Here is an 8,551-nt window from a genome sequence, read left to right as displayed (position 1 = left end):
TTTATTATATTGCTATGGGCTCCATCGAGTTGAGAAACATAGAATTGCTATTTCTCTTTTTGGTTGTCATTCCTTTTGCGTCAATCGTTATTATGTTCTAAGATAGTGCATGGATTATTGCCAACATAGAACTCTTATTTTCCTTTAACAAACTGAGATGTTGCTTGCTTTGACCGAGAATTCTAGCAAACTTACAATGGAGATATATATATATATATATATATATATATATATAGAGAGAGAGAGAGAGAGAGAGAGAGATTAGTGCATGTGCGTGTGCATCATGAGGGACACAATCAAAGGAAGAGAGAGAGAGAGAGAGAGAGAGAGAGAGAGCATTTGTGTGTGTGCAAGAAGGGGGGTGGGTGTTGTGCGAATGCTTTGCCTCTCTTCTAACTGAATAGTTCAGTAAAATTGAGCATAGAGCCAAGCCAAGTGGTGCCTATGCTGGAGGATTTTGAAACTTGAAATTCTATTGCTAGAAATTACAAACATTTTAAAATCTCACTTTGAGACCCAGCGGAGCGGGTCTTTAACCCGTCGTAGACGGGTCATGCTACTCGTCATCGCAACCAAAGCTGAGGAGAAGGTCACCTCCACATTGACTTCTTAAACAACCATGCATTCCTTTACCTCCCATCGTGAAATTTGCGCTCCAATCTGTCTAATAAGAATAATACAATATATATGTACTAATTGCTCACAGTTGCTTAAGCCCCTCTTTTCACAGTGGGCAACCATGGTTAAAATGACTCCACTCTTTTGTTCTAGGGAGGGAGAAGAACATCTTTGTTGCCAAGTTGAAGAGATCCCATGTAGAAACCTCTCCTCCCTCACTGTTCATGCATGCATTGTAGGGAGATAGAGGTCCTTGTGGCCCATCCTTATTACCTTGCTCTGTTTATGTGGTACTCCTGAAACCACATTGGTGCATTTTGATTATTGAGTTTGTGGAAGATCCAATGGAGTAGATATAAGCTCATTTTTTTGCTTGCTTTCCAATTGTTAGCTACGCAATATGTTTTTATGACTTTGTAGCTTAGTGGCTTTATTTGTTTTATATTACAAACCTTAGCATAGAGGACACATTGTAAGAAACTAACATCTGCTCTTTGGCTGAGAGGCTTAATCAAAAGAATGAGGCATTTTCTATTTTTTTAAAGGCACCATCCTACAATATTGAGATAACAAAAAGAATTCTCAACTCATTGAAAGGCACTGGCTTGTAATAATTAGGACTAGAGACAAGAAGATGTAAAATGTTGCTCTCCATCATTTCATGGAAAATCATGATTATGGCTGACAATACATTTTCTTGCATCGCAAGATCACTTAAGCCACGTATAAATGTACTTCATGGTAGTGATGTGAATATTCAAATTATAGCCCCTCTTCATGTGTGAATCTCCTTTTATGAATAAATGGGGCATATCAATGCTTTAGAAAACAAATGTATATCCTCATTTCTTATTAAACAAGGCTTATAGTTCTTTAAATGCTTGAAATCAAGCCATGATTATGGACCCCTTTTGTAAATGAAGGGGTCATATTTCTCAAGCAAAAATGGACATCCTCATATTGTAATACACTACAATAAGAAATAACCAAACACCAAGTTGACCTACTCAACCCCTTTTTTGATTAAATGGGTCATATTGTCAAAAAAAGAAATGGATCACTTTAGACCTTAATGAAAGAATGGATTACTTTTGACCTTATTAAAATTCATTTCCCCCTTATATGTCTTACACTATCCCAATTTTATGTCAAACCATCTTCCATTGTTGTACACTGACAAGTTGATGTTATAAGTTTCCAACCTACATCACTGCAAATGTAGACATGATTTATCAAATAAAAGACATGTTTGGTTAGAAACTCATCCTATAGAATGTCCTACTGCATGTATCAAGTAGAGAATAAACAAAACATTTGTGATAACCAATAACCAATAACTGAAAAGCTTACAATAAACAATAACCAATAAAATCATGATAACTAATAACCAAAAAACAAGTTGAGCTGGTGGACCCCTTTTTTAATTAAAGGTGATGTGTAATCCATGAAGGAAATGGATTACTTTTGATCTTATTAAAAACCATTTTTGTAAAGCTTTCTTAGAGTAGTCATTTTAGGTGAAATTAGGAATTGGTTTTTCTATTTTCCTATTTGTTGTACCTTGACAAGTTTATGTTCGAATAATTTTTCATTCAAGTGTCGTGTTCAAAGTATGTGATTGTATAGAATTTCCTACCATAATTATCAAGTAGAGAAATAAGCTAAAATTTACCATAAGGAGAAATGCAAAAGACTTCTAAAATAGTATTTATGTAGTTGAAAATTCCTCATGGAAAAACTTTCATATTTTGTTCACATCATGAAGGTGAAGTCTTCAAAAATGCAAAAGACTTCAAAAATACTATTTTTGTAGTTCAAAATCCTCATGGCAAAAAGGATTATTGTAATAGTCCTTTCATTTTCTTTTCACCATCGTGAAGGTGAAGTCTCTAGAAACTAGACCTCATGGCAAGCAGGACAATGCTTGGAAGATATCCTTTTCAGTCAAGCGGATTGGTGAACAAACATATTATTTTTGCTATCCAATCCAAGATAGGAATGGAAGATACAATAAATATGTTTGCATGAAATATAGCCATCTATTTTGCATGATCATCCACATGGATGATTTTTTCATGTTAATTTCATTAAGAAATGGAACTTTTATATTGGAGTCGAAAGTTTGTATGCCCTAATTAAATTGAATCTTTGAAAAATTCACCAAGATTTGGAACTTTTTTTAAAAAAAAAGCCAAAATTTACATCTTTTACTTCAAATTTAGAAGAAAATATATAAAAGAATACTATATTCTATCACTATCATGAAACTAAAGAAATTGGCTCAATAAACTTTTGCCAAGATCTTATACTAATAAAGCAGTATAGGTTCGATGAAAACATCCATGATCGTCCAATGAAGTCTTCACAGTTGCAATAAAGAAATGGAGAAATGCCAATCTTGTATTCAATACCTTTTTACATTGATCCTTCTGTAGAAAAAACAAACTCAGCATGCTCCATGGCCTTGACAATTGTTGCATCTTTAAGAATGCATTTCATGTCGAATGATCTCTGAATTCTATTTTCCATTTCGTTGGCGATTTTGTTTCCCAATCTGATTGCTTTGCCATCTCGTCTTCGAGGTCGATCTTCATGCAATACTATTATTTCATCATGGGTTGAGTTGTTGAAGCACAGCTTGCACCCACCATTGGAGTTGTCACTCCTCATATGGCAACCCTAATCCCATCAATCTGGCAACCTCTTCACTTGTTAGTGATGTTCCTGATTGAACCTTTCCCCTTCTTAGTGATGGTCTTGGAATATTGGCAATACTAGTTGGTGGCTTCCATGTATGGGCTACATCATTTCGACAAAACCATATCATTTTCTTTTCGAATGCACTTCAATTGGTGTTTGAATGCTCCCAAAAAATGATTGTGCAACAACTCCACATCTATTTTCATGATCCCTTACATTGACAAGCTTGTTGCATTTTCCTCCTTGGCCAAGCCAAAAGCCTGGAAATGGACTTGGCTTTTCATCGCAAGAACTCTTTGCAATGCCCAATTTGCATCATGCACTACATATTCTTGCACACTCTTAGAATTATCATCCTCAAAGCTCTTGGTTGTAAAATTTGTACTAGATTTTGGTGGCATAGAGTATCTTTTCTTATTTGCATAACTGTACTTAGGATGGTGACTATTATCCTCACATATATTTGAAGGCATTGAATTTGGCCTTTCTTATGCATAGTCTTGTCATGTCCATCGACAAAACATACTTCAAATGCAACACGCGTTTCCTAATTTGCAAAATCACTTTTCAAATTAACAACTTTTTTTGCCCTAATGTTAATCTAAGATTTTGATGATCTTTTTGTAAAGATTTCTAGACTTGGCCCACTACTAATGAACTAGCCCTCCAACCTCCATTAATAGACTCTTCTAGATTTGTTTGAGGTTTCAAGTAGTCATTATCTACTAGCATGCTTTGTAACCAAGCATCATACATACATTTTAATTGTGAAATTACATTAGTGAGAGCCTTGAAACCACTTCAAGAGAAATACAACACCAACATATATTATGTACTGGCCCCAATGGGAAATCCTAGCATGCCACCATGCAAAAAGATGTGTATGTAGAACTTTGTAGAATTGTATTTGAGAGGTCACTAATAGAGGCAATGTAGAGAGTAACAGATTTAACATGATTCAATCCATCCCTCCAACCACCATGAATAAACTCTACTAGATTTGTTTGAGGTATCAAGTACTCCTTATCTAACATGCTCTACAACCAAGAATCATACATACATTTTAATTGTGAAGTTACATTATTGACAGCGTAGAAAACAATTCAAGAGAATACAAAACCAACCTTTATTGTGTACTGGCCTCAATGAGAGGATTGGGGCACTGGTTGTGATACTCTCTTCCTGGGGGTGCAGTGGTTGGCCTTGGGCTTGGAAATGGGAAATGCTTTGCTTGGCATGTTGTCAGTCTGGACTACTTGTGATTATGCATGTCTGCTAAAAGGAACCAAGGTAATAGCACTGGGAGTTGGTCACTAGCACAGCCACGGGAAATATTATGGAATCACCTGGGAGTAAATCCCACACATCTAATGGAAGTGTATCTTCCTCTATGCCTGCATGGAAAACAAGTGTAGACAAGGTTGCCTCAGCCAGTCGGTCTCCTTTTGAAACTATTTGTGGTGAAATATTGTTCACAAAAAAGAGGATGAAACCTCCACAAGTAAAAGTGCAAGATCAGACGGGACCAATGTTGTATAATACATACTTTCACATTGTGCATCAACCAGTTTAGCGACATTAGTGAGAAGGAGTGGGTGCATTGTGCAAGTGGATGAGCTCCCAAGAGAGTGTAATGGAGATTGTGTCTTTGAGCTGCCCCCCCAAAGAGCAGATCGACCACTAGAGGGTATAGAGCTCAAATATGATGGCCACTTGTGGACAAAGCCTATAATTTGAAATATTGCATTTGAAGGCACGGTTCACAAATCTTCATGTGTAGGTGCCTTTGAATGTCACAATCCATTGTGTCCAAATTTGTTGAATAGTGGAATGAAGAATGATGCACTTTTCAAGGGTCTATTGGGAAAGAAGTGTGATGTCAGCATGGTGCCCTCTATCAAGGATGGAGGGTCCCTGAGTTACCATTTTTGCAAGAAAGTACCTATGTGTATTAGTGTGTGCCAGAGTACAGCTCACTATGTCATGCCCCACGATGCGACATTCACTTAGTTGATGATACATGGAGGCATGCATGCACACAAAGTACAAGTTGGAACATCAAGGATGAACTTGATGAAGATAACATCATTGGTGCAAGAAGCCATGCAATCAAATCGCACTGCTAGAGCAAGGAAAATACAAATGGATGTGACACTAAGACTAATAGAGAAAATGGTAATGAATTCTAAAAGGCCTCTAGAGTCTCATTTTGGCAATGTTAAGTTGTACAACATTCTGGAAGAATTGGAGCCTCTAGCAAGAACACACAGGTATCTCAAAATTCTTTATCATTTTCTTTCTTGGTGTTTGGAAGTTTCCGATGATAAATGGGTTTTCTGCCTTTATTTTAACCAGGATAAAAGACATTGTTGGGAAGGCAAAAAGGGAAATTTTACCTGGCAATGGAGGGCTAGACAATATCTTGGAGCTGAAATGAAAATGCATGTATGACTTCTTTCACTATTGCCGATTTTTTGGTCAGGGGTTTGAGGAGGAAAGATGTTTTGTGTTCAAAATGTCCACAAAGGGTCCAGCTTCAGGGGTTGACATAGTTAATCGCATGAATCACGATGGTTCCGGTGATCTAAGCTGGGTGATGTTTGATCACACATGGAGAGTGGTTGGTTGGAGCACTTTTGCTTGTCATGTCTATGATCCAAGGTATAATATTCCATAATTTGCAATCCTAGCATGCCACCATACAAACTAGGTTTCAAGTCATGGCAAGTTTGAAACACTTGTATGGTTTGCATTCCACCATGTCCTTAGGCTTCTCATTTTGACTTCTACAGCCTATTTTGTAGAGGCATCCTTCTAGCATCTACATCAAATTTTGAATTCCTCTTGGCTACCAACATTTATACAAGCCTTTGCATGGGAGTGAAGACTTTTACTCCCAATGGAAAGGGAAGATCTCTTTGCCTTCCATTATATTATCAGTGCCACCATTAAAAGCGGTATGTACAACTCTCTAGTTGAGCCTCATTTGCAATGAACCCTTTGAATTCACCATGGTCAAAAACTTCTAAAACCCAGCTAAAACCATTACGTTATTGAGAATATCCCAAAATAGAACTTTTCCATTAGTGTCTTCCACCCTTTAGCTACAAGTTGCAATTGTTTGCAACTCTTGGATAAAAGGATTATACACATGACATACCATTGTAGTCCAATATTTCATTATCTTCACAAAATCAAACAACACCCAACAATGACCTAGTTCTCCCCTAGGTCTCATCTCATTAACCTAGTCAACTCCTGAAGTTGAAACATGGGTAGACATTTTAAATACATGACACCTGTTAAATTCTCTATGTTGCAATTGTCCAAGGAACACTACACTTTGGAAATAATTGTGTCTACAATGTTGTTTCAAATATAATATTGCATCTAGTTCATCTAACATGGCTCGAGAGTCACAGCACCCCTCCTCAATTCGTCTTGATAATCTATCCATAGATAAAAAATGGTCAATATTCATTTTTAATAACATAATTTAATAAACCAATGTAGTGACTTAAGTATAGTACTATCTTGTCGATCAAAGGTTCACATCGTTGTAGCAAATCTTATAGCTAAATATCTGACATCTTAATCCCATCTTGCAATTTTTCAGACTATAAATTTTCTATAATGATGTCTTGGATAGTTATGTTTTGTACCCCTTTAGGGTATACAACACCACCAGCCTTTAGTATTTTACAAACTTTGGTTTTAATGGCATCCTTTTCTCTCGTAGTCAAAATTTCTCCAATGGGATGCTTATGATGGCCTTGGTATATAACTGCATCAGTGTAATTTACAAAGCAAGATTTCACAGCAACATCTCTCTAAACAAAATGGTGGATGACCACAAAGTCTACATGACAGATAGGCATATGATTCAATCAACACATTTGGTGGGGCCACTCTAACCAATGTCCCATCCCATTGTGCCTCTTTCTCCATCCCACTTCTTTTTTTGTAACCATTGGTTGCATTCAAGCAACGGAGGTGTCTTGCACATAACCACACAAGGAAATACTATATTTTTTGTAATAGGATCAACCCAAACATTACTATCAAATTTTGACTCTGTACCTTTTGTGTGATGTTTCATTGATTCAATAGTTGGCAACTCAAACCAAACATCACCATCGTAAGTAGAAGGCAAGTCATCCACACTAATGTGTGTTTCAACATTCTCAAAGGCCTCACACAATCTGTACTTTGGAGATAGTTGCTTAATAATGCCCATGACACTATTTTGTTTGTCATTCCCAATGTTGCGAGGTGAATAAAGTCCCATCTCGACACTTTTGTCTACAAAAAAGCAAGAATATTTTCCATTTTCATCCAATGGAGTTTTGTGAAGCTCATTGTCATCGGGCTTGAATCTCTCTCCCTTCACCATGAAAAATTTGACCAAACTGTGCATCCGGGAAACTGGATGGATCCTAACTTGCATGTCAGATGAGGTCTATCAATGAGACCGTTGATGGTAGAAAGGTGATTGTGTGTGAGCCCCTTATTCTTGCTAGGGTCTAGGGGCCAGTTGGCTAGCGACGATATAGGGAATATTCCTTGAATATTCCATGGATGACTAGTTGGTTCCACCGACTAGGTTGGCTGGTCGGCTTCACTGACTAGGTTGACTGGTCGGTTCCATGGACTAAGTTGATTCGACTACCGCCCTCATAGCTATAAAGAGGCGACCTCCCAAGTCCATTGTACCAAATCGGATCTTCCAGCTAGTAGCTCTTCACCTAGTATCTATCTAGATCACCATCTAAGCTCCATTGTGGGAGTGCACAGGTGGACGGAGCCATCATTTGTACTACATTAGTATTGAAGGAAAATTTTGTTCATCTCCAGTTTGCTGTGTACTCTCTATTCTTTGTTCAATTTCTATTTCGCTGCGCCATGTAATTTAACATGGTATCAGAGCCCAGGCGGCTCTAAGGATCGAAGAGTAGAAGAGAGGCGAGGGCTTCACAGATACGGAGTGATGGCAACAGGAAAGGGCTCGAGTTCAATAGGTGCAGCTGCACCAGCTGCACCAACAATCTAGGCATTGTGGATTCACCCACTAGCCTTCACTTAAGGCAAGCTAGATGGTATGAACTACACTCTGTGGAAGTTTCAAATTACTACTATTCTGGATTCATATGAGCTTCTGGAGACAGTACTGGGGACTGCCCAGAACCACAAGGAACCCCCGACCCAGCAAATCTGGGGAGTACGATACCTCCTA

The sequence above is a fragment of the Dipteris shenzhenensis genome, chromosome 24, assembly GCF_047967505.1.
Source record: "Dipteris shenzhenensis isolate YYH24624 ecotype China chromosome 24, Dip_SZ_1.0, whole genome shotgun sequence".
NCBI classification, from domain to species: Eukaryota; Viridiplantae; Streptophyta; class Polypodiopsida; order Gleicheniales; family Dipteridaceae; genus Dipteris; species Dipteris shenzhenensis.
Note: the sequence above shows the minus strand (reverse complement) of the source record.